Raw genomic sequence first — 25,729 nt, 5'->3', positions numbered from 1 at the left:
GAATTACAGAGTGCATTTGCATAAACCTGAGGAAAAATTTTTATAATAGCAGTGTGTGAATCTGAATAGTAGTGTGTGCAAATTTAGAATTTAAAATCCCAGAAATCTGTAATGCATAACTTTAATATGTTGATGAATAAAACTAGCAATAAAGTATAATCATTGATATATTCTCTGAGTGACGATATATGATATTGCAAGTAAGTGAATATTCTACAAAATTATGTAAATTGAGGGATGAGATTGGATTGAGAAGGATGAGGGATAATGATCATCAAGGTGCATTGTATTGGCCATGGAATGTGGCTTAGTGGTATACTGCTTGCCTTGCATGTGTGAAGCCTTGGGTTTGATTCCTCAGTACTACATAATTTTTAAAAAGCTGGAATTGGCAATATGACACAAGGTGTAGAGTGCTAGAGTGAGGAAAAGAAGCTCGCTAGAGTGAGGAAAAGAAGCTCTTGGGCATTGCCAAAGCCCTGAGTTCAAGCCCCAGGACTACCAAAAAAAAAAAAGCTTCATTGTATAAGCCAGGCAGTAGCTGCTCACCTGTAATCCTCAATAATCAGGAGGCTGAGGATTGAGGTTTGAAGCCATCCCAGGCAAGAAAGTCTGTGAGATTCCTATCTCCAATTAAATCTCAGAAAAATCTGATAGTGCTGCTATGCCTCAAGTGATAGAGTTCTAATGTTCATGCAAAGGAGCTCAGGGACAGCTCCCAGACCCAGAGTTCAAACCTCAGAAGACAAAAAAGAAAAAAAAAACACACTAAACACTATTCATAAACTGCTTTGTCAAACAGCAACTCCCATACAATTACTTAAAGTTAATTAAAAATATGATTAGAATAAAATACAAATCACTTTGGGAACCAGACATAGATAGAATACAGGGGACAGAGTAAATTTTATATCACACAGATTGAGTTGAAATGTGTTCTTCAGTCTTCTTACATCATTTATGAAATTGAAAATACTTCCAAATATAGGTCAATTTCCTTGAGGAATAGTTTGAATTCTATTGTCTTTTCATAGTAAACCATAGAGGTTATTTTTTGCCTCTTTTTGAAGTATATCTGACACTTTAAAGTAGATTTTTCTTAATCTAATATTAATTTAAACAATAATTTATTAGGGTGATATTGGTCAGATTTTTTTCCAGTAAATCTTATCCCTTATAATAAGTGAGAGCATGCTGTGTCAGTCTCCTATCAATATGACAACATACGTTATAAAATTAACTTAAATTGGGGAAAGATTAATCTTGGCTTCTGATTTTATACATTTCAGTTTATGTTTCTTATCCTCCTTGCTTTTGGTTGGTGGTGATACAGTACCCCATGTCAGGAACATGTGATGGAATGTGTGTATTCATAGAAGCCAGGAAGTAAAGAAGAGGAGGAATAGGAGTGAGAGAGGGAAAAAGAGGAGGAGGGGAAGAGAGAGAGCGAGACGGAAAAGGAGAAGGGAAAGGAGAAGGAAACAGAGAAGGAAAAGAAGGAAGAGGAGGAAAGGACTTGATCTTAACATCCTCTTTGATCACAAGTTCTCAGTGACCAAATCTCTACAACTCTGCCCACTTAAAAGAGTTCACTTCTTTAAGGCAACATAATGAAAGCTAGTTATTAATCCCAATCCTTTGTGACTTCAGATTTAATTTCTAGAGTGGTGGGTAGATATTTCTACACATTTCAATAACTTCTGTTCCTAAATATGGACTTGAATTAATCAGAGAAGCTATTTGGCATGGAGCTGGTTTGGTTATACCATTGCTGGAGAGATGAATGAAATATTTGAGTGCAAATAATTTTTATTTGACAGATAAGAAAGCTTCAAGAGATTTCATTTTGTGACCTTCAAAAATGACTATTTCATCTAACTCATAATGACTTGAATTTTTCATAAACTTTATGGCATCTACATTCAAGTTTTTGTCATCTATAGTGAGGTTCTTTCTACTTGAAGGAAAAATTATTATTATCATGATCATTTATTTCTTAAATATTTTATAGAGAGTAGGTATAATATGAATTTCCTACCATTCAAAAATAAGTTATATTCAAGTCTATAGTGTAATGCCAAAGTCGCAGGACCCCCCACAAGAAGACCACCGAGAGTCAGACTCCACAGCTGTTTTATTTAAACGGGCTGCAGCTTGGGCCTCTTCCTACACTCCAACACAGTGGAGCCGAGGAGGAGAGCCCCGAGCTAAGGATTTGCAGGTCTTATATAAGCACACAATCAACCAGGTGTTTTGATTACCACCACGTGTTGCTATGCTAAGCAATACGTGTTGGTCACTGCCTCAATCTTTAACCTTTCATTCCCCCCCTTGACTTATGGTCCTGAGCCACAATCTTGTGGCTCTGGCTCAAAACTAAACTCCAACAGCTCTTGATTTTGAACGAGTATATCAATAAAAATCAGTCCATTTTTCTTTTCTTCAGGAGTGGTTGGGTAGGATGCTTGGAGACTTCCCATGTTTCCCCATGGTCGTCCAAGACAAAGGGGTCAGCTGGTCTGGTGTGGGAACAGTGGATCCAAGCAGCAATGCCATCCACCTTAAGGGCAGTAGGTGTAGCCAGTAGCACCATGTAAGGTCCCTTCCACCATGGTTCCAGAGATCGCAAGTTGTGCCTTCGAACAACCACCCAGTCCCCTGGTTTAAACAAATGTGGGGTATGAATAGAAGCAGAATCATATAATGCTCTAACCTGGGGCCCCATACTCTTATGCACCAGCTGTAAATAGTCAAGCTTACACAGAAATTCAGTATCATCCAAATCAGCAAGCAATTCAGTCTGAAGGCTAGGGATAATGGGTGGAGGGTGTCCATACATTATTTCAAAAGGAGTAAAGTAAAGCTGATAGGGTGAATTTCTCATTCTAAACAAGGCAAAAAGAAGGAGCGATACCCAGTCTGCGCCACTCTCCAATGCCAATTTAGTTAAGGTCTCTTTTACAGTCAGATTCATTCTTTCTACCTGCCCTGAACTCTAGGGTCTCTAAGCACAGTGCAATTTCCAATCTGTTCCCAGTACCGCGGCTATTCCCTGACTTACTTTTGAGACGAAGGCCGGTAAATTGTCCGACCAGATGGTGGATGGGAAGCCATAACTGGGTAGGATTTCTTCCAGGATCTTCTTAGTCACGACGTTGGCGGTCTCATGCTTTGTTGGGTAGGCTTCAACCCATCCTGAAAAAGTATCTACAAAAACTAGCAAATATTTATATCCAAAATGTCCAGTTTTAATTTCTGTGAAGTCTACTTCCCAATGCACACCTGGCCTATCTCCATGGAGGCTAGCTACTTTTGTAACTGGTTTATTGGGGACATTGGTGAGCTGACAGGTTTTAAAATTTTTAACAATGTCCTCAATGAGTTGATTTCCTTGCCTAATTTTTACATCTGAGTGTCGGAGCAAGTCCTGCATTCTTTGGGTTCCTGCCCCAGTTTTCCACCAGTCTTTGTTTCCTTCTCTGTCTGGGGGTTTATAGGCCATGGGAATTTTCTTTATCCACTCCAAGTCTTCTTGGGAATACTGAGGCTCAGGAGGCAACACGTGGTGGTCACTGCCTCAAACTTTAACCTTTCAATAGGAATAATTGGATAAGTGCTGGAATATCTTGCTTTAGTTCAGATTTAAAGTTAAATTTACAAAGTGCCTTATAGTTCAATTTTGGCAATAAAAATGAAAAACAGGCATGTTTTATCCTGAAGAATGTCATTATTTTATGTGTGAAAAAATAAAATAAACGTAATATTAATTCAGTGGAAATAAGAAATCAAATTCTTATGTAATGCATCGATTCCATAGATTATGAAATATATTGGTAAAATTAATAAAACTTGTATTAAGTATGTTACTTAAGACATGAAGCAAGTGATAATTTTGTTTTCTAGGTGATGTTGATATAGAAATCAAAGCCCAAAGATTCCAGAGTTCTGTGTGATTGATACGTGTCAATTTACACATATGCTTGTCTCATCTCAATGTTATTTCAGCATAACTGAGAACAGAACTAAATAAAAATATCACTCAAATGTTTAGCTTTATTTTGTTACTAAATATGTCATTTTGTATCTATTTTATTTGAAAAATCTGGTAAATTTATTTAAGTCATATCAACAATAATGAGAAATAAGCAGGATCTAGCTCCTTAAAAGAGAATGAATAAGAAAAAAAAATTCTCTATTGTTTTCTTCCAAGGCTGAATTAAGCCAGGCCCAAAGAAACAGGTCCCATGCTTTCACTTATTTGCAATAACTAGTATTTGTCTGAGACAAGCAGAAACGGTCAGATAAGTTATGTTAGGCAAAATGGACCCCAAAATAAGGATTCAAATGTTATTTTTTCTTTCTTGTTATTGTTTCTAACATATTTATAAGATGATTTCTTTGTTGCTTTGTATGTCTCTTCCCCATAGTATAACCCCTGTTTTCACTGTATTTGATGTTGGTATACTTTGTGGAGGGGGAGGAAAAAAAAACTTATTGTTTAAATAGTGATAAAGGTGGACCCATTGGAATAAAGAAATGTACAAGCCATTTTGTTTAAAAACAAACTTTACAACTTTGGCGGAGGGGGGCTGGGGTGGGCATGGGAAAGGATACGAAGGCGAAACAAAGGAGGAGGCAACAATGCTTGTTAAGAAATGCACTGATTACATGGGCCATGTAATGGTAACCCTCTGTAATGTATTTTCACAATTAAAAAAGAAAGAAAAAGAAAGAAAGAAAAAAGTGAAACAACAACGAAAAAAATTGAACATCATTTTGCATTTTGACTTTGTATATTCTGGTGCTTTGCAATTGTGTATTATGTGACTATCCCATAAATCTGGGCTCAAATCACTAGGGCCACTGGAAGAAAATTTCAAAATCTAAAGCAGCTAACACCGCTGTGCAGTTGTTTGTGGGTTTCACTACAGTAGCAGCAGGGCATTGTTATACCTGGAATGGAGACCCTTCAAAAATCACCAGAGACCAAGATCAATGTAAGTGAAAAAGAAGTCGTTTATTTGCAAGTTCAAGCTTGGTCCTCCATGCACTCGGTAACCCGTGACACTAAGAAGCCCTGAGCATAGACTCAGTACAGTTTTCATGGTATTGAATACACAACCTTAAGGGAGTGTTACATGAGATATTACATGATTGGCTAATATTTTAAGCAAATTAAGCTACACATACATGATTGGTTATTATTAATACTGACTTGTTATTGACGGATACCACTTGGCGACTGGGTCACCTTGTCTCATATAGCCACCCAGTGTTTGGTTGATGTATCCAGAGAAAATTCCTGTAGCTTGCCCAAGGATTATTTATGTTTCAGTTGCCTGGCAATTGTTTCCTTTTCTATATCATTCCTGGGTCAAATTCATGGTTCTTTTTATAAACCGTACCTCACAAGATGGTTGCTAGTCTGTAATGGAGTTACTTAGTTATTTATTGTGCCTCTTTAAGTCTTAGACTCTTCATTCCCCCGTTTCTATTATGCACCTGAAAGGCTAATCATTGTCCTTACGGGCCTGCTTTATGTCTTTTATCAGGGATTAATTGATATGGCGTTCTCAAGACCATCAGTTGTACGGTATTGACTCGTTTCTTAACACACATCACTAATGGATTTACAACACAAGGCCCTATAGTGAACACAAGCACTATAATGATAATGGGACCCAACAGAGTGGATATTAATGTAGTAATCCAAGGGGAATAGTTAAACCATGATTCAAACCATCCTACTTGCTGTTCCCTTATTCTTTTACAACTCCAGAGTGATTTGCATAGAAGCAACATTCTTCCCCAGGGCAGCACATAGACCTTCTTGCTGTAAGAAAATTAAGTCCAGCCCTTGCCTGTTTTGTAACACCACCTCAGGTAAGAAATCATGAGATTTTTGAAGGTAGGCTGTAGAACGTTCCAGGTTTTTGATATCCTCATCTATAGAAGCACAAAGGTTAGAGTAGGGTGTTCTCTGAGTAACCAGGGATGCTACTCGAGTCCCTACTCCAGCTAAGCCCACCAGGGCCACGATAGTCACGGCTGTTATTATTTCTATTTTAGCTCTTCGCGGCCAGTAGCTTGCTGTGGACATTTTTATCATCTTGTCTTCCAGAGAATTGTAAAGTAATCGTGGGATGAGTTGCACCGTGACACAAAAGCTGTGGGTCCTATTTAAAACCTCCAATGCACAAAAGGGGTTAGGTCAGTTGAACATGTCTACCAAACATCTTGGAGAGGTAATCGATAAGCTTCCCCGGGAGTCCATTCTTGGGTCTGATTACATAAGTGAGTAAAATTAGTTAGTATTCGTCCTACACATAACCGTTGTCCTATAACTGCCTTTAGGGTAAGTTTTGCCTCTTTTTATTCCCATCTGCATGATTTACTTGTTTTAGTTACATTCTGTAGCCCTGCAATACCCTCATAACATGGGGGTCTCATATCATAACACATCCAACATGTACTGGTAATATCAGGGCAGGTCTGATTTATTAGATTATAAGTTTGAACCAACAGCTGCCATAGAGAATCCTCCAGCAAGGGATGTTCTCCCTGAGGGGGTCTCCTCTTTTCGGAGGAGATGGGGTCACTACAGCCTAGGGCTTTTTCTTTTCACTTACTTTGGCTTTTGTGGCAGAAGCCGGTCTTAAAACAGTGTTTGGTCCCATTACTGAAAGGAAATAGCTAGCTGTGGCAATTGTCTGTAGAATTCTAAGTGTGCCATTGTGAGTCTTTCAACATCGGTAAAATCTTAATCCCCAAGTCTTTCCTAGTTCCCAACCTAGGACTTGTTTTCCCTTGTCTGTGAACTGAACTTTCTCTCAGGCATCAGAATCCTGGGAAACCCTAATTTGTTGGTGCACAGGCATCCCATTAAACTGGATGCCCACTGGCCCTTGATTTAGTAAAAGTAACAAGGTCTCCTCCTTTTCCTTTCCATTTTCCTGAGGTACTTGTTTTGCAGCCCCAGCTCTTACAGTAAAAATCCTCTGGTCCTCCACAATTACTAGTCCTTCCTTCCCCTGGGCAAACATACCAGTGTCTCCATCTACACTCAACAAGCCTAGGTCCTTACCATACTCCCTCAGCGAGCTGGCACAAATTAAATATGAGCCTGTATCGAAACCATAGGGAGGGTCCCTCTTTCACAGCCAGAGGGAAACGTTTTTCCATTACCTGATTACTAATAATCCAAGCCCAATTATATGGGCGATTAGGATTGCAGGCATCCACTATTATGTCAATACAATTTCCAAGTAAGGTATACGTCAACAACCATTTCATGACTTAGTCTTTTTATGGCTCAATTTGAGCTTTAAGCATTGTCTTTGGAAATTGAGACTTATCACTCTGAGTTCTCTCCAATATCGCTTATGGGATCTGCAGGCTTTGCATGCAAATGGTGGATCCAGGTAGCGATGCCGTCAACTTTGAGGACAGTTGGATTCGTCAAGATGACCACAAAGGTCCTTTCCACCGCGGTTCCAGGTTTTCCTGTCGGTGTCTTTTCACCAGGACCCAGTCCCGGGGCAGAAGTGATGTGGGATCGTTGGAGGGCCGGACTCGTACAGCACATTCAGTCTAGGCCAGACATAAAGGCGAGTCCTCTACAGGACCCTGAGAGAGAACAAAAGTTCAGAGTCATCATCTTCCCTAAGAAACTGCTCTGAAAATTAGAAATTATGGGAGGGGGCATTTCGAATACAATTTCATAGGGGGAAAGACCAATTTTCAAAGGGGAGTTTCGTACTCTGTATAAGGCAAAGGGAAGGAGAGTTACCCACTCACCACCAGTCAACATAGTCAATTTGGTAGGGTCTACTTTACAGTTCTATTCATCCTTTCTACCTGTCCTGAGCTTTGGGGGTCTATAAGCGCAATGCAGTTTCCAATCTGCCCCAAGAGCATTAGCAATTCCCTGACTTACCTTCAACACAAAGGCTGGTCCATTATCTGATCCTATCATGCTAGGGAAGTCAAACCTGAGTAAGATTTCTTCCAGCAATTTCTTAACCACCACCTGTGCTGTTTCATGCTTTGTAGGAAAGGTTTTTACCCATCCTGAAAAGGGAAAACTAATAGATATTTATATCTATACTTGCCAGGTTTGATTTCTGTGAAGTCCACCTGCCAGTAGGTTCCTGGTCTATCTCCTCTTATCCTACTGCCTGGTCCTGCCTGAATTTTCCCTGCATTAGTCAGCTGACATGCTTTACAGTCCCTGACAATCTGTTCTATTTTAGCATGTCTATTCTTGACCCTAAGACCAGTATTTCTCACCAGGTCTTGCATCTTCCTCCCACTCATGTGGGTGCTCAATGCATTTTCAGTAGTATTTTACTCCATAACTGTTCAAGCAATACAATGTTGCTCTTAGAGTCTCTCCATCAACCATTCAGGCATTGTGCCATTGTTAGTTGATCAATCCATTTTAAATCTTCTGTGGTATATGTAGGATTGTCCAGGAGAGTTCTTGCACCGGGGTCTGGCAGGTTTATCATCATTACAGAGTCTTTTTGTGTTGTCATTTCCCTGGCAGTTCTGTCGGCCAGGTTATTGCCTTTATTCACAGCATCTTTAAGTTTTTGATGTCCAGGTAAATGAACAATGGTCAACTTCTTAGGCAACCAAAGAGCAGCGATTAAGGCCAAAATTTCATCTTTATTTTTGATGGACTTTCCCTATGCTGTCATTAATCCTCTTACTTTGTAAATAGCTCTGTGTATATGAGCCATTGCAAATGAATACTCACTATCACTATACAGAGTTAGTCTTTTATTCTTTCCTAGCGTTAGTACTTGGGGTCAGGGCTATTAATTCGGCTCTCTAGGCTGACGTGCCTATGGGCAGAGGTTCGGCCCAAGCCACATCAGTCTCAGTCATTACTGCTGCTCCCGTGTACCTGTGTCCTTGATGAACAAAGCTGCTCCCATCTATAAACCACACGAGTTCAGCATCTGGTAACACTGATCTCTTAAGTCCTCTTGGATATTACGGACTTGTGCCAGGATCTCTGAGCAATCATGTAGTGACATGTCTAGGTCTGGATCTGGTAGAAAAATCGCTTGGTTGACAGCTGAGGGAACCAGGAAATTAATTCTGAGAGGACTGAGTAGCAGTCCTTGGTAATGGATTAGTCAGGCATTGCTGAGCCATCGATCTGGTGGCTGCTTTAACACACTCTCAATAGCATGGGCGTGTTCACATACAATTCCTGCCCCATAGTTAATTTGCATCTTTTACCATTAGAGCAGTAGCCACTTTCATTCTCAGGCATGGTGGCCATCCTGCTGCCACCGGTCTAATTTCTTTGATAAGTAGGCTACTGGTCTTCTCCATGGGCCTAGATATTGGCTTAGGACTCCTTTCATAATCCCATTATGTTCATCCACATACAAATTAAAGTGTTCAGTTGTATCAGGGAGTCCTAATGCTGAGGCTGTCAATAAGGCAGTTTTTATCTGTTCAAAGGCTTGTTCAACCTACTCCATCCATAAAAACAGCTGCTTTTCTTTGGTAGCCTCATAAAGGGGTTTAGCCAACTCCGCAAACCCAGGAATCCACCGAAAACAAAAGCCTGCTGAGCCCTAAAGCTCCCTTACATGGTGCTGAGACTGGGGTGTTGGAATTTTAAGGAAAATTTCTTTTCTTCCTTTTGTAAGCCACTGCTGCTCCCCTTTCAATAAATAGTCCAGATAAGTTACCTCTGATTTGCAGATTTGAACTTTCTTAGCCAACACTCAAGAAACCAAGGCTTCCCAAAGTCTGGAGTAAATCCTCCATTCCTCGGATGCATTCTCTTTCAGTTTTAGCAGCAATTAATAAGACATCCACATATTGCAACAAAGTCAAGCTAGGGTGGCTTCCCCAACCTCACCTAAGTCCTCCTGCAGGGCTTCGTCAAAGAGTGTTGGTGAGTCTTTAAATCCTTGAGGAAGTCTTTTCCAGTTCAGCTGTCCATTAATATCTCTTTCTACATCTGTCCACTCAAAGGAGAAGAGATCTTAGCTTTTAGCTGCCAAGGGTAGGCTGAAAAAGGCATTTTTTAAATCTAATACTGTGTACCACTGCCTTTCGGGAGGAAGGGGGCTCAGGAGTGTGTAGGGGTTGGGTACAGTCGTGTGAACGTCCACTACCCATTTGTTTACCTCCCTTAAGTCCTCCACTGGCTTATATTCATTGGAGTGGGGCTTACAGACTGATAGCAGGGGAGTGTTCCATGCCAACTGACAGGGCGCAGTATATCCAGTTCTAGCAGACACCTAATGTGGGGGATTATTCCCACCCGTGCCTCCATGGATATAGGGTACTGACAGACTATGACTGGGTCAGCTCTTGGCTTTACCTCAATAAATAGAGCTGGTCTATTCTTCGCTAGTCCCACTCCTCCAATCTCTGCCCAGGCTTATGGATACCTTTCCAGCCAGTAGGTGATTTCTTGTTGAGGAGCCTGAGGTGATTGCTGCAACCGGTACTCGTCTTCCAGGCTCAGAGTCAGCCCTTGTATGGTCTCCCTTGGGCATCTGTCACCTGGGAGCCTTCTGGATAGAAGTGAATCTGTGCCCCGACCTTAGTCAACAAGTCTCTTCCTAATAAGGGATAAAGGCTCTCTGGGATAACTAAAAATGAGTGAGACACTCGTCCCGTCACCAGATCCACTGTTCTTTGGGTGGTCCATAAGTATCGTTTAACTGCTGTGACCCCTTGCACCCAAGAAGTTTTGTTCGAAAGTTTTCCATGGGGCTTTATTACTCCTTGGGACATTTTGAGTTGTGGTCATATCCCAAATTGCTGAAAGTATCGGCTATTTCATTTTGTGACAATTGTAATTAATTTTCTCCTTTCCTCTGGTCTTATGTGTGGATTGATATACATTGAAATGGGTCAGAACCAGAATGCACCTCACACTCCCCTTACCTTCCTAACAAGTAATTGAAAGAATGTTAAGGACAGAGCTAACAATGTCCCAATGTGTAAAGTGTGGACTAGCTGGTTTGTCTAAGATCCCAAAGGGGTAGACAGAGACACTTTGCGATATTCTAGCAGTGGCATCCGATAGATTACCTGACTCCAGCTTTGCTTCAAGTGGCCAATCTTTCTAGGCCAGATTTCACCCTTCGAGGTGGAAAAATAAGGGGGTCTGAAAGAGAAAGTAGTTATTTTTGGATGAAGAAACAGAGTGAAGACTAACAGCCTCAAACAGAGAGAAACAGAGTCTCTTGACATCCACCTCCGGATGAACCTGAGTGAGGAAATGTTTCATAATACTCATATTACAAACACACAGACATTAGGACAAGACACACATTTAACATCATGCCCATGGTAGACTGTCAGACAGAAAGTGAAGAATTACAGACAGGATAAATCCCAAATGTCCTCACTAGTGGACAGTCTACCTTATAAACTATCAGAAAGAAAGTTTCTGGCAACAAACAGGCCCAAGTGTCCACACTAGTGGATAGTTTATCTTCCGCGGGAAACGGGGGACCTCTCCCACCAGTCCAGTTGGCTGCCTTATAGCACTATCCGACAGGACTTCTTGTCAACTCCAATACCAATCCTGCTGGACATAAAGACCCCAGACAGTTACAAAGTGGCAATGCCTTAACTTACCAGCCATTCTTTGCTACTCTCTGATCAGGTATCTGGGTGGGTTTATGAGTTTATCCCGGACGAGCCTCCACCTGTTATACCTCCTCCAAAGACCACCAGAAACCAAGATCAATGTAAGTGACAAGAGTGGTTTATTTGCAAATTCGAGCTTGGTCCTCCGTGCACTCGGTAACTGGTGACACTAAGAGGCCCCGAGCATAGAATCAGTACAGTTTTTATAGTATTGAGTAAACAACCTTAAGGGAGTGTTACATGAGAAATTACATGATTGGCTAATATTTTAAGCAAATTAAGCTACACATACATGATTCCTTAATTTTAATACTGACTTGTTATTGACGGGTACCACCTGGCCACTGGGTCACCATGTCTCGTATGGCCACCCAGTGATTGGTTGATGTATCCAGAGAAAATTCCTGTGGCTTGCCCAAGGATTATATATGTTTTAGTTGCCTGGCAATTGTTTTCTTTTCTGTGTCATTTCTGGGTCAAATTCATGGTTCTTTTTATAATCCGTACCTCCAAAGGTGGTTGCTAGTCTGTAATGGAGTTATTTAGTTCTTTATTGTGCCTCTTTAACTCAGACATTTCAGCACAAACTCTACAAACTCTTTGCAGGCAAGAATGTGATGAAAAGCATACTTTTACCGTCCTACATGAAATAAGAAGACACACTTTAAAAGCTTACTAAGTGATCAGTCCTTAAATAACAGTGCCAGTTTTAAGGCACTCTAGATAATTCAAGTCCTTTACCTCCCCACAACCATAACTGCCATTCACAAATCATTGCCAAGGTGAATTTCTAGGTCTTTTTGATATTTCAAATGGCTTAGGAGTAACATAAACAATAATTCAACTGGTTGAGAAAATTTAATTTAGAATAAGCAAAAAATCAGAGTCAACTACATAGCATAACCTTTAGGGAAAATGAATTAAGGAATATGGTATGTCCTTTGTAAGTTAATATTAGACATTAGGGCAAAATGCCAGTAACAGGCTCTGCAAGAAGGACATAGAACTCTTTAAGATATATTAAAGATTACCTAGGGACAAGTAATTTTACCTACATTTTCTATTATATGATAGCACATTTGTATCTGCTGATCAGAGAGACTCAAAAAGTTTTTAAATGAAAAATGCATTGTCATGAATGAATGAAATCAGGGATTAGATGGCTTAGGAGCTGGGTGGTTCTGTTAAGTAATCTCATTATTTTGAATGATCTAGTTTTTTGTATATGTGGAATTATGAAAGTATTTTATGACTGGGCAAGGAAGTTTATTATTAGATAGATCATTTTCTCATACCCAATGTCAGGAACTTAACCTAAGTTAGATTGGTAAATATGTGAGTATGAGTGTGTGTGTGTGTGTGTGTGTGTGTGTGTGTGTGTGTGTGTGTGTGTGTGTGCCTGCAAGCATGTATTTAGAAGGAAGAATCTTCTTTCTCTCAGGGTATATACTTAATTGCATTAGTTATAATAAATTAATGACAGTAGATAAAGGTAATTAATATTTTGTGCCATGTTTATGTTCCTAAGAATGCATGAACAAACTAAAAATTATGTATGGGATATGAGTTTTTTGGAAGGTCTGCTGAAATTATAAACATTTGGAATCTTGAGAAGGATATCAATGGCAATGATTTTAATGTAGATCAATTTTAGACAACAATTGCAAGGATATGTAATCCTATATGAAAATGCAATATTTATTGATTTTTCCATAGCTATACTATTCTATAAATTTGTGGGGAAACAAGTTAAATTATAGAAATATAAAGTAATGTCATTATTTATTGCATACAGTTTTACACTTTAGTTTCTTCAAGTAGACATCCCATTTGTTTCTACTATATAAGAAGGAAAACCCTAAATATTACATTTTGTGCCATATTTCACATTGGGAAGCTTTGTCTATATCAATAAGTTTATGTATTTTGTTTCTGCTTTCCTATTCATAACTCTGTTTCTCATAGTATTCTTCTAAGAATTTTTTCTTTCTCCCAGTTTGGGGCTTGAACATACCTCAAGCTCTCAGTTTGTTTGCTAATAGCAGTAAATCTCCAAAAAGAACCATGTAGTTATTTGGAGATAGAACATCATGAACTTTCCTACCAGCCTGAAAACCATTATCCCTCAAGTCTCATCCTTCTTAAAAACTAGAATTATAGAGATGAGTCATGGAACCCAAGCGTCAATGACTTTTCATGTCTTATAGATTCCTCATGTTTTCTAGTAATTGTAATAATAAACCACCACAGTAAATACTTTGCCTCTGAGTTGGTAGAACTAGAACTCCAAGATCAGAATTGGCTTCTTCTGAGTCCTCTTTCCTTAGTATATTCAATTCCTTCTGCTTCTCTTGGAGGAGAATTCAACTTAAATGCTACCTTTGAGATACTGTATCCACATGCAGTGAACGAGTTTTCGATTTTAATATGACTTCAGTGGGACAGTATCCAACAAATAACATATTCCTTAATGGATAAAAGAAAATCTCTAATAGGAAATTATTTGGTTTGGCCATGGAAATTATGATTGTACTTTAAAAATTAACAAAAGAGGTAAAGTTTTTATTAGAGCTTGTAAAACCAGTATGAAGTCTTGACTTTAGACATGCCATTCTTAACCTGGCACACATTTAAATTCCTAGTGGTACGGGAGGATTGAACCCAAAACCCTGTACTTGTGAAACAACACCTCTACTACTGTCATACCTGTAGATTGTAATTGGATTACTTATTTTGAGGTAGTATCACTATGCGTGGGCCTTATTGGACTGTGGTCCTCCTAAAACAGGCAAGAAAACATTGCACCGAGCAAATGGTTAGTTTCTGAAACTTCTTTTTTTGTCTGGGCTTGCCTGGAACTGGAATTCTCTAATCTTTGTTTCCCAAGTAGATAAGGTTATAGGTTTGAGCCACTTTATCTAGTAAAGGTATACAATTTCAAAATGTCTGGATATTGCCTGTATTTGTGCTTAATATATATACCTAACCTTAATTTTCCCCCTCTTATGTTTAGTACTCTGAGTTGAAAACATTGGCTTTCTTGATATACATGGCTTTGTTTGGAATGGAATCCCATAACAATCAAAAAAATCTCCCAAAAGTTTATGTCAAAAACCATGGAAAAGAAGACTTCAGGCTGGAAAAAAACGCTAATCCTTAATTTATAAATTCAATATATTTATAGTGTTAGTCAGTGCTTTCTTAAGTATGAGAAGAGAACGAAGGCAGAAATGTGAAAAATGTCAGATATAATTTTGATAACATTCTAGGTCTCTGTAGAAATTTTGTAGTTGTCACTTCATGTTATCTTACTATCTTAAAGCTTGCTTTATTAAAACCCTCTGGGTAGATATTGCTTGGGCTGACTGGTAATCTTCTCCAAGAAATGAACCTTATTTTAGAAGGCTGATGGTGTAGTAAATAAAGGAATGTTGAGAAAGAGGACAGGTATTGTCACAGAATAAGCCGACCAGGTTCAACAGCTGAACAGCAAAACAAAGCAGTTTCAATTCTGATGATCCACTAGGGAAGATATTTGGATATCTATATACACATATGCATATGCATGCATGCATGAAATCGTAATTCTCCAGTAGAATGTTGAGAAATTTGGCCTGACAATTATAAAACTATATCAAACTTGTTGCAGGAAAGGTACAGTAAAATATTAATATTTTAGCATAGATTTTGCATTGATTTTGTAAAGAATGAAAATTCTTCCTTCGTTTTATACTTTACAAATATCCTTAGTAGAGTCTGTTTTTTCATATTGTAGTAGGAGAATCTATACAATGCTGAGAATTGGAATTACACAAAATATGCAATTTGGCTGGGAACTGGAATTTGAAGTATGTAATCTTAGCTAGTTAAGAGATTGAGATCTGAACATAATAGTGTGAAGCTAGCCTAAGAGGGAAACTTCATTAAATTCTTATCTCCAATTAACCACCAGGGGAAATGAAGTTCCAGTTCAACTTATATGTAGAGCACTGGCCTTGAACACAAAAGCACCATCCAGGCCCTGAGTTTAAGCCCTAGGATCACCAGAAACAAAAACACAAGATACAACATGGAATTAGATATTTTATAATGAAGTATATTTTAATACAATCTACATTGTTACAAAGACTAGACTTCTGTGTTAGCTTTATAATCTACCATAATAAGTGATATTGTCCATTTACTAAGCAGAAAGGCTTACTCAGATTTACAAGTCTGAAGGTTTCAGTGTATGTTCAGTTGGTTTTATTGTTTGGAGGGCTGTGACAAGACAATGTCAAGGTGGGAAGTATGTCAAAGAGAAATGTTTTTTACCTAGAATGATTTAAAGATAAAAGACGAAAGTATGTGAGAGGCTATGTTATCATGGGTTTCACTCTGAAGAACGTAATCTCCAGAAGAACTATTGAGGTATTCTCCACAATCTGGGAGGAAGTGGAAAGTATTTTTTCTTTAACACATAGGTCTTTCTGCGGCATTCTAAATTCAAATGGCAACATTTTCACCAATGATAATGATTTGTCCAAGGGTGGCATTAATTAGATATTTCAAGAAATTCTAAGCAGATCTAAGCAGACTAAATATTTTATGGAATTCCTATTAAAATATTTTCTTTCAAACTGACTGGGTCTTAATATTACACATGTGCATATCTGTGTGTTTGTATGTGTGTATGTGTTTGAATAAATTAATACAACGATGTAGCTGATAAAAATAGTCCTATGGCCTTTTGTTTTTCTTCTCATAATATGAAAGCCTGTAAAAATTACCAATCAATATTTATTGCAGCATTATTTACCATAGCTAAGATATGGAACCAACCCAGATGCCCCTCAGTAGATGAATGGATCAAGAAAAAATGGTATACATACACAATGGAATTCTATGCCTCCATCAGAAACAATGCCATTGCCCCATTTGTTAGGAAATGGAAAAACTTGGAAAAAATTATATTAAGTGAAGTAAGCCAGGCCCAAAGAAACATAGGTCCCATGATTTCTCTTATTTGCAATATCTAGTATATGTATGAGTCAAGGAGAAAAGGTCAGATAATGTGATGTTAGGAAAATGAACTCTTAGATATGTATTTTAATGTTTTTTTTTCTTTCATGCATGTGTTTCTAACGCATTTATAAGATTATTTCTTTGTTGCTTTGTATGTCCCTCCCCCACAGTATAACCCGTGCTTTCACTATATTTGATGTCAGTATAACTTGTGGAGGAGATGGGGAAAAACAAGTCGTTTAAGGGTACAGGTGGACCTGTTGCAACAATGAGAAGTACAAGTTGTCATGTCCAAAACGAGCTTTACAACGTCGGTGCGGGGGGGGGGGGGGGAGGAGAAGGATTGGAATTGGGGGGGGGTGGGGAGAGGCTGGGAAGGGATGTGAAGGGTAAACAAAGGAGGAGGCTGCAATGCTTGGTAAGAAATGTATGCATTATCCTGCCCATGTAATTGTAACCCCTCTGTACAGTAAGTTCACAAATAAAAAAATGAAAAAAAAATTACCAATCAAATAACATCCAAGATTAAAACATTAGTTCTGTCCAAAAGATTTGCATGCAAACCCAAGAACGTCCACCTCATTTCAGACCACCATGTTTTAGGAAAATTTAAGTCTATAAATTATGTTGTCACCAAGGAAACAACATACAATATTTCTTTTAAAAATACCTAGATTGCAGAACACTTTACCCAGAAAATTGAAGGAATATAATTTATGCGATTTAATATAAATATTTAGACACTTAAATGTATATCCTATTATTATTATTATCATTGTGAAATATCTTACAGAGGGTTTACAATTGTTTCCTCCTCCTTTATTTCCCCATACCATCCCTTCCCCTCTCCCCCTCATCCACACATCCCTCTACCACCACCCTCCCCACCACCCCCTCCGCACACTCTACCAATGTTGTAAAGTTCATTTATCGACATAACGTCTTATACATCTCATTGTTGTAATATGTGTCCAACTGTAAACCTATTTAAACTGTTTTTCCCATTCCCTCCAAAAATTATATCAACATCAAATACAGTGAAAGCAGCACTTATAGCCTGGGGGAAGTACATACACAGCCACAAACAAATCATCTTATAAATATGTTGAAAACAATAACAAGAAAGACAAGAAAACTTTTGAATCCATATCTTGGGATTCATTTCTCCAAACAACAACCTGTCTAACAGTTTCTGTTTGTCTCAGACATATATTAGTTATTGCAAATAAGGGACACCATGGGATCTATGTTTCTTTGGGCCTTACTTTGGGACTTACTTCACTTAATATAATTTTTTCCAATCTTTCCATTTCCTAACAAATGGGGCAATGTCCATTGTGTATATATACCACGTATTCTTGATCCAATCAAGAATATGTCTAGATTGGTTCCCTATCTTAGTTATGGTAAATAATGCTGCAATGAGCATAGTGATGCTGGTAGCTTTAGTATGGTTTTGTTTGTGATCATTTGAGTAAATGCCCAAAAGTGGGATTGCTGAGTCATAGGGGAGCTCTATGTGGAATCTTCTGAGGAACCTCCATAACAAATTCCAAAATGGTTGAACAAGTTTCTACTCCCACCAAAAATGCAGTAAGGTTCCCTTCTGCTCACATCACATCCAGTATTTGTTGTTATTAGGGTTCTTGATTATAACCATTTTAACTGCGGTGAGGTGGTATCACAATGTGGTTTTCATTTGCATTTCTTTTCTGGCTAGGGAGGTTGAGCATTTCTTCATGTGTCTATTGTCCATCCTTCATTCATATTCAGAGAAGTTTCTCTTTAAGTATTTAGTCCACTTATTTATTGGCCAGTTGTTCCTTTGAGGATTTGTTGTTGGGGGATTTCATTTTTTGAGATCCAGGTATATTTTAGATATGAGACCCTTGTCCGATGTATGGCTAGGGAAGTTCTCCCAATCAGTGGGCTTTCTATTGATCTTGCTAGCTATATCCATTGCCAAGCAGAAGCTCTGCAAATTCATTCAATCCCATTTGTTCCACCTTTCTTTGATTTGTTGTATTTCTGGGTCTCTATTAAGAAAATATTGGTCTGGGCAAAGGAGACCTAGGGTTTCTCTTATGACATCCTGGAATGTTTTCACAGTGTCTGCTTTAACTCTGAGTTCTTTGATCCATTTGGAGTTGATTCTGATTCAGGGTGATATATAAGGATGTAGCTTTAGTTTTCTACAAGTGATTAACCAATTTTTCCAGTACCATTTACTGAAGAGGCTGTCTTTCTTTATTCATGTTTTTAGCACCCTTATTGAAGATTATAGTTCTATAGGTCTGTAGGTTCATTTCTGGGTTTTCAATTCTATTCCATCTATCCTGAGGTCTGTTCTTATGTCAGGACCAAGCTGTTTTGATTACTATAGCTTTGTAGTAGAGTTCATAGTTTGATATTTATATTCCTCCAGCACTGTTCATTCTGTTAAGGAACATTTTGCTATTTGGGGTCTCTATTATTCCATATGAATTTTTGGATTGCTTCTTCTATTTCCTTGAAGAATGAGGTTGGAATATTGATAGGTATCACATTGAATTTGTAGATAGCCTAGGGAAGTATTTCTGTTTTCATGATGTTGATAATTCCAATCCAGGAGCATGGAAGGTTTTTCCACATTCTAATTTCTGTTTTAATTCCTTTTTAAAGTTTTTAAAGTTTTCATCATTGAGGTTCTTCACTTATTTGGTTAAGTAAATTCCTAGGTATTTTATTTTTTGTGGGGCTATTACAAATGGAGTTGCTTTCCTGATTTCAGCCACGCTTTACCCATTGTTGGCGTACAGAAAAGGCATTGATTTTTGAGGGTTAATTTTATACCCTGCTACTTTTCCAAAGGTTAGAATCAGCTTGAGGTATTTAGGACTGGAGTCCGTGGGATTCTTTTAAGAGAAGATCATGTCATCTGCAAAGAGGGAGAGTTTTACGTCATCTTTCCCTATTTGGATCCCTTTTATGTTTGCATCTTGTCTTATTGCTGTAGCTAGGCATTCTAATGCTAAAATGAAGAGAAATGGAGAGAGTGGACATCCTTGTCTTATTCCTGAGTTAGGAGGAAATGGCTTTAGTTTTTCACCATTAAGTTTTATGCTGGCTGTAGGTTTGTAAGTTTGTCATACACAGCCTTTATTGTATTGAGGAATGTTCCCTAGATTCCTAATTTTTCCAGAACCCTCATGACAAAGGGTTATTGAACCTTGTCAAATGTTTTTTCTGCAACTATTGAGATAACCATGTGGTTCTTATACTTGCTGTTTGTGATGTGATGAATTATACCAGATTATTTGGTTATATTGAACCAAGTTTGCATCCCTGAAATGAATCCTGTTTGATGCTGGTGTATGATTTTGGGGATGAATTGTTCAAGTCAATTGGCCAAAATTTTGTTGAGAAGTTTTGCATCAATACTCATCAAAGAAAGAGAACAAAGAAATGGGTCTATAGTTCTCTTTCTTTGATGAGTCCCTGCCTGGTTTGGGGATGAGGGTTATGATGGCTTCATAGAATGAGTTCGGTAGTGAACTTTCTCCTTCAATTTCATTGAAGATTTGAAGGAGTATTGGTGTGAGCTCTGACATGAAGGCCTTGTAGAATTCCACTGTAAATCCATCTGGTCCTGGGCTTTTCTGAGGTGGGAGGTCTTTTATTACTGTGTCTATTTCAATACTTGATATGGGCCTGTTAAGATAGTTTAACTCATCTTGGTTTACTTTCAGCATTACAATATTTGCTAGGAAAACGTCCATTTCTGCCTGGTTCTCTAATTTATTAGTATAAAGGTTTGAGAAATATTCCGTTATAATGTTCTGAAGCTTAGTTGTTTCTGTGGTGATGTTTCCATTCTTATCTCTGAGTTTATTTATTTGAGTTATTCTCTTCTTTTTCTCATAAGATTTGCTAAGGGTCTGTCAAATTTGTTAATTTTTCAAAATACCATTTCTTTGGGGTTTTTTTGGTTCTTTCTGTTTTCATATTTGGATTCTAATTTGTTTAATTCTGATGTAATTTTAATGATTTCTTTCCATCTACTGTATTGCGTTTTTCTTGTTTCTCTTTTTCAAGGTGGTTCAGATATCTCATTAAATTGTTGGTTTCAGATCTCTCCAATTTGTTGATGTAGGAACTCAGAGCTATAAACTTGCCTCTGAGTACTGCCTTTGCTGTGTCCCAGAGGAGCTGGTAATTTATGTGTTCATTTTTGTTGAATATCATGAACATTTTAATTTCCTTTCTCATCTCTTCCATGACCCACTGGTGATTCAACAGTGTGTTGTTCAGCCTTCATGTGTTACAGGAAGTTCTTTGGTGGATTTTGGTGTTGAGTTCTAACTTTATTCCTTTGTGGTCTGGGAGAATGAATGGTATAAATTTAATATTTCTGAATTTGGACAAGTTTGTTTTTTGACCTAAAATGTGGTCTGTTTGGAAAATATTTTGTGTGCTGCTGAAAAAAAGGTGTATTCTGATGCTGCTGGGTGATATATTCAGTAGATATCTGTTAAATCTAGCTGATCTATGCTGTTGTTTAGATGTGCAGTTTCTCTACTGAGTTTTTGACGTGTTGATCTACATAGTCAAGATAGTGGTTTGTTAATGTCGCCAGCAATTGATGTCTTTGCATCTATGTGAGATATGAGGGAAAGCAGTGTTTCTTGGATAAATTTTCGTGTTCTCTTCTTTGGCAAATATATATTTAGAATTGTAATAATCTCCGGAGGGGAGATCCCCTAATTATTATGTAGTGACTTTGGTAATCTCTTCTCATTAATTTTAATTTGAAGTCATTTTACATCTGATATTTGGATTGAAACACCTACGTATTTATAGGAGTCATTTGCTTGGTAGATTTTGTTTGGGCCTTTCACTTTCAAAAGTTGTTTGTTTGTATGGGCAAGGTGTTACTCCTGAAGGCAGCAGATAAAGGAATCTTGCTTTTTAATCCAACTAGACAGTCTATATTGCTTAATTGGAGAGTTAAGTCCATTAATGTTCAGAGTTAGGACTAAGTGGTATTTGGGAGTAGCAGGATACAACTGTAACATCATTATGGATGTTGACACTGGCATGGAATTCATTTCCTCTTTTATCTGACAAATGAATATACAAAATAACATAACTTTAACTAAATATCAAGACCTAACTAAACATATTACCAGAAAAGTCATCATGCAAGCCTTATTGCAACTAGGGTAAAAGAAAAATCTGTCATACTCATTCTGTATTTCTTTTACATGTTGATTTTTTTCTTAAATTATTTACTTTAGCTCGCATCTTAAAAACATTGTGTTAAATGATGTATATTTTGGTAATTAATTTTGGATGCCTCCTTAAATTTTGTTTTGAGTATAATGTCTCACTTCATTTACTAACTCATGAAATGATGCTGATTACAAAACAAATGCTAATAACCACTGTTTATAATACACAAAATCTCATAAGCAAGATTTCATGAAGCATTGGTTAACATTTTGATTTCATGGTCTCATGATGATGAGGCCTATCAGCAGGAGTACAGTTGTACCTAGATTCCTCAGCCTAAATTTAGCCACAGTTAAAAAATGTTTATATCTTTATCTGTCATCCATCAGAGATTAAACTTGAGTATAAAACCTAAGAAAATGGTAAGGTAAGAATTTAGCTTTTCTGGACATAAAGTAAACAATATGCCTCATAGAGTAACTCATTAGTTTAAAGTCAAGCTGTTTCTCCAAAACATTCTAAATACTTCCTTACAATGTATATTATTCTAAAGAATGGAATGGGGAATGTGAGAAGAAGACTAACCAAGTATTGTCTTCAAATATACATAATTTGTTTTTACCTCCTTTTTTTCGTTATAAGCATTTTTGATAAAACTCTTTGAATAATTGTTTTCCTGGTCTGCTATAATATGTCTTAGTTGCATATACCAACTACATTCAGAAAATGGTATGTAGTAATTAGGTAAGGAAAACATATTCAATAAATTGCAAAAAGTATATACCTATAGGGATAATATTTTGAAGAGTGCATTTGAAATATTCTAATATAATTATTAATTTGATTGTACAATTTCACATTGACAGTAATGAAGTAGATTACTTTAATGCTAATTGGACAAGATTGTCTTTCTAAATGAGCAAAACCAATATCTCCTTCTACTTTATCAAGGAAACAACTGAGCAAAAAATGGAAATTAACATATGAATCTATAACATCTTGAATGAATTTTTGTTTATTAACAAATATTAATTTCACAAAGTATTTTATTGTGTTATATACATCTGTCCATATAATGTAGCTTGGTAAATTATATTCCTTTTATTAATTTCATTATCCTATTTTTATACCCACGTTTTATTCTGTCATCATACTAACATAAAATATTTGAATATATATACTCCACAATATTTCTCTTCATCTCCTCTCTTACTTTTTTCCAAATTTAATCCTTTCCAACTTTTACACCTGAGTCATTCATTTTATTTTCTGAGTCTAGAGTCTGCATAAGAGAAATCTAGTATTTGTTTTTCACACTATGGCATATTGCTTTAATATGAATGTTTCCAGTTCTAACTATTTTCTTGAAGATGAAATGATTTCCTTATTATGTGTGGCTAAATAATATATCATTGTGCATATATGCATATATATTATAATTTCTTTAGTCAATCAGTGATTAAGGAACATTTAGTTTAATTCTGTAGTTATTTATGTTTTTTATGTGGGAGAAGGAAGGATGGAAATAATGATGTTTGGACTGAGAAACATGCTCTTTAGGCAGGCACTCTAGTATTTGAAACATCTTTCCGCTGCTCTTTCATTAGTATTTCAGTAATGCATTATATTCAAAAAGTAAAATTTAATTACATTTGCAAAGGAATTCTTTTTCAGTATCAATATTATTTTTTATTACAGTTTTACATTTAGTATGTCATATGAGTATGGGGGTGTATGTGAGCATGAAAATGCATACATGTTTGTACATGTAGCTGACTCTAAGGAAATGGACACTGTGAGAAACAGGATTCAAATAAAAGTTTGAGACCTATAAGTTGATAAATTAGTGTATAAGTCCAGTTTGTGGAGTGTGATTTCAAGATCATATTTTTTAGGCTTCATACCAACAAAGTAGATGTTTCTAATCAAAAATCATAAGGAATAAACAGCTACTCTGTTTCATAATCATTGTCTTAGTACTCTAGACATTTTTTATTAGTGAAAAATATGATTGGTCAGTAGTAAGCCTTTAGAAACTCTACATTTTCCCCAAAATCTTCAGATGTACTATTTGGAAATAAATTACAAATATATTTATAAGCATACAGATACAATATGATTTTATATTTCTAAATATATGTATATAATATAAAAGTATCATATATTTAGTTATGATTTAAATGTGTATCTTAAATATTTATTTAATTTTAAATGTAATTCATTTCATCATATATATATATGATGAAATGAATTACATTTAAAATTAAAAAAATATATATATATATACATATATATATATGTCCACATATTTTTTTGGTAAGTCATGTGGCTTGAACTCTGGGCTTAACTGCTATCTCTGTGCTCTTCAGCTCAAGGCAAGAGCTCTACTGCTTGAGACGTAGGTCTACTTCCAGTTTTCTGGTGGTTTATTGGGGATAAGAATGTCTAGATAAGTATTCAAATGTTTTTCCCCCCTTGGTATTATTTCTAACATATTTATATGATGTTTTCTTTGTTGCTTTGTATGTCCCTCCCCCACGGCATAACTCCTGCTTTCATTGTAGTTTATGTTGGTATAATTTGTGGAGGGGAAGGGAAAAAAACAACTTGTTTAAATAGGGATACAGGGGGACTCATTGCAACAATGAAATATACAAGGTGTTATATAGAAAAATGAACTTTACAACTTTGGCCGGGAGGTGGGGGTAGATGGGAAGGGATGGGAAGGTGAAACAAAGGAGCAAGCAATAACGCTTGATAAGAAATGCACTAATTACCTTGCCCATGTAACTGTAACCTCGCTGTATGGTATTTTCACAATTTAAAAACAAAACAAAAATAAAACCTGAGAGAGTCCAGGACAAAGACGCCAGAAGCAGCAGGAGAGCAGATTCTGCTCAACACCAGCAAGAACTGACAAGGAGCAGATATCTTCATCCTGCAGATCACTGAACAGAGACCGGCCAGGAACCAAGACTGTGGTGTGAGTAGAACCCTGACATCCTTACTCCTCAGCGAGCAAAGGAGGGAAGGCCACCCCTCCCCCACCACCAGAGATCTCCATCTTTGATCCTGACAAAGCCCCACTGAGCAACTACCACCAACTCAGGCCTTGGTCAAAACAAAAGAGTCATTTAACTGCTCACAGGAACCTGACCTGACCTGCCAGGCTCAACTCCACCCAGAGCAAAGTCACACATCCCAAGCAGAGATTGCTTGGCCTCCAGAGGAGTGACTTTCTACATTGGGTAAACAGAGTCAGTGGTTGCCTCTCCCTACAGCAGACTAGATAATCAATTGAAATTTATTAAACAAAAAACCTAAGAATGTCTCTAGGCTGAGCTCTGTGAGTGTCTCAGGAGCTAACCCTTCAGGAAAAACCCTTCAGGCCTCAACCCTACCCAGAACCTAGCCTCATCACAGCATCTCCAAACCAGAGGAAACAGCCATCTCCCTCTTTTGTGATACTCAAAGCAGATTTCCCTCACAATGAACTAGCATGGGAGGCAGATCACAAAATCCTGGGTAATGCAGAGCATTTTTCTGCCTGCTCAAACAAACTAACTTAAGAAACAAATCAAGCCAGTGGAAAAACAACCACCACAAGCAGACCAGAGACTCCACCAAGAGACTGGTTAAGGACCCAGTGGGGATACAGGATTTTCCGATTCCCACCAAAAAGAAATCAAAGAACTCTTTTTTTAACTTTTTTAATTTTAATTTTTTTGAAAAATATTTTTTCTATTAATCTATTTTTTTCCTCTCATAAATTTTTAGGGGTGTGTGTGTGTGTGTGTGTGTGTGTGTGTGTGTGTGTGTGTGTGTATGTTTTTTATTTTTTTGACCTTTTAGTCTTTTTTTAATTCTTTACATTTTT

Source organism: Dipodomys spectabilis, unplaced genomic scaffold, assembly GCF_019054845.1.
Source record: "Dipodomys spectabilis isolate Male_0828 unplaced genomic scaffold, ASM1905484v1 ptg000534l, whole genome shotgun sequence".
NCBI lineage: Eukaryota > Metazoa > Chordata > Mammalia > Rodentia > Heteromyidae > Dipodomys > Dipodomys spectabilis.
This window is presented reverse-complemented; position numbering follows the sequence as displayed.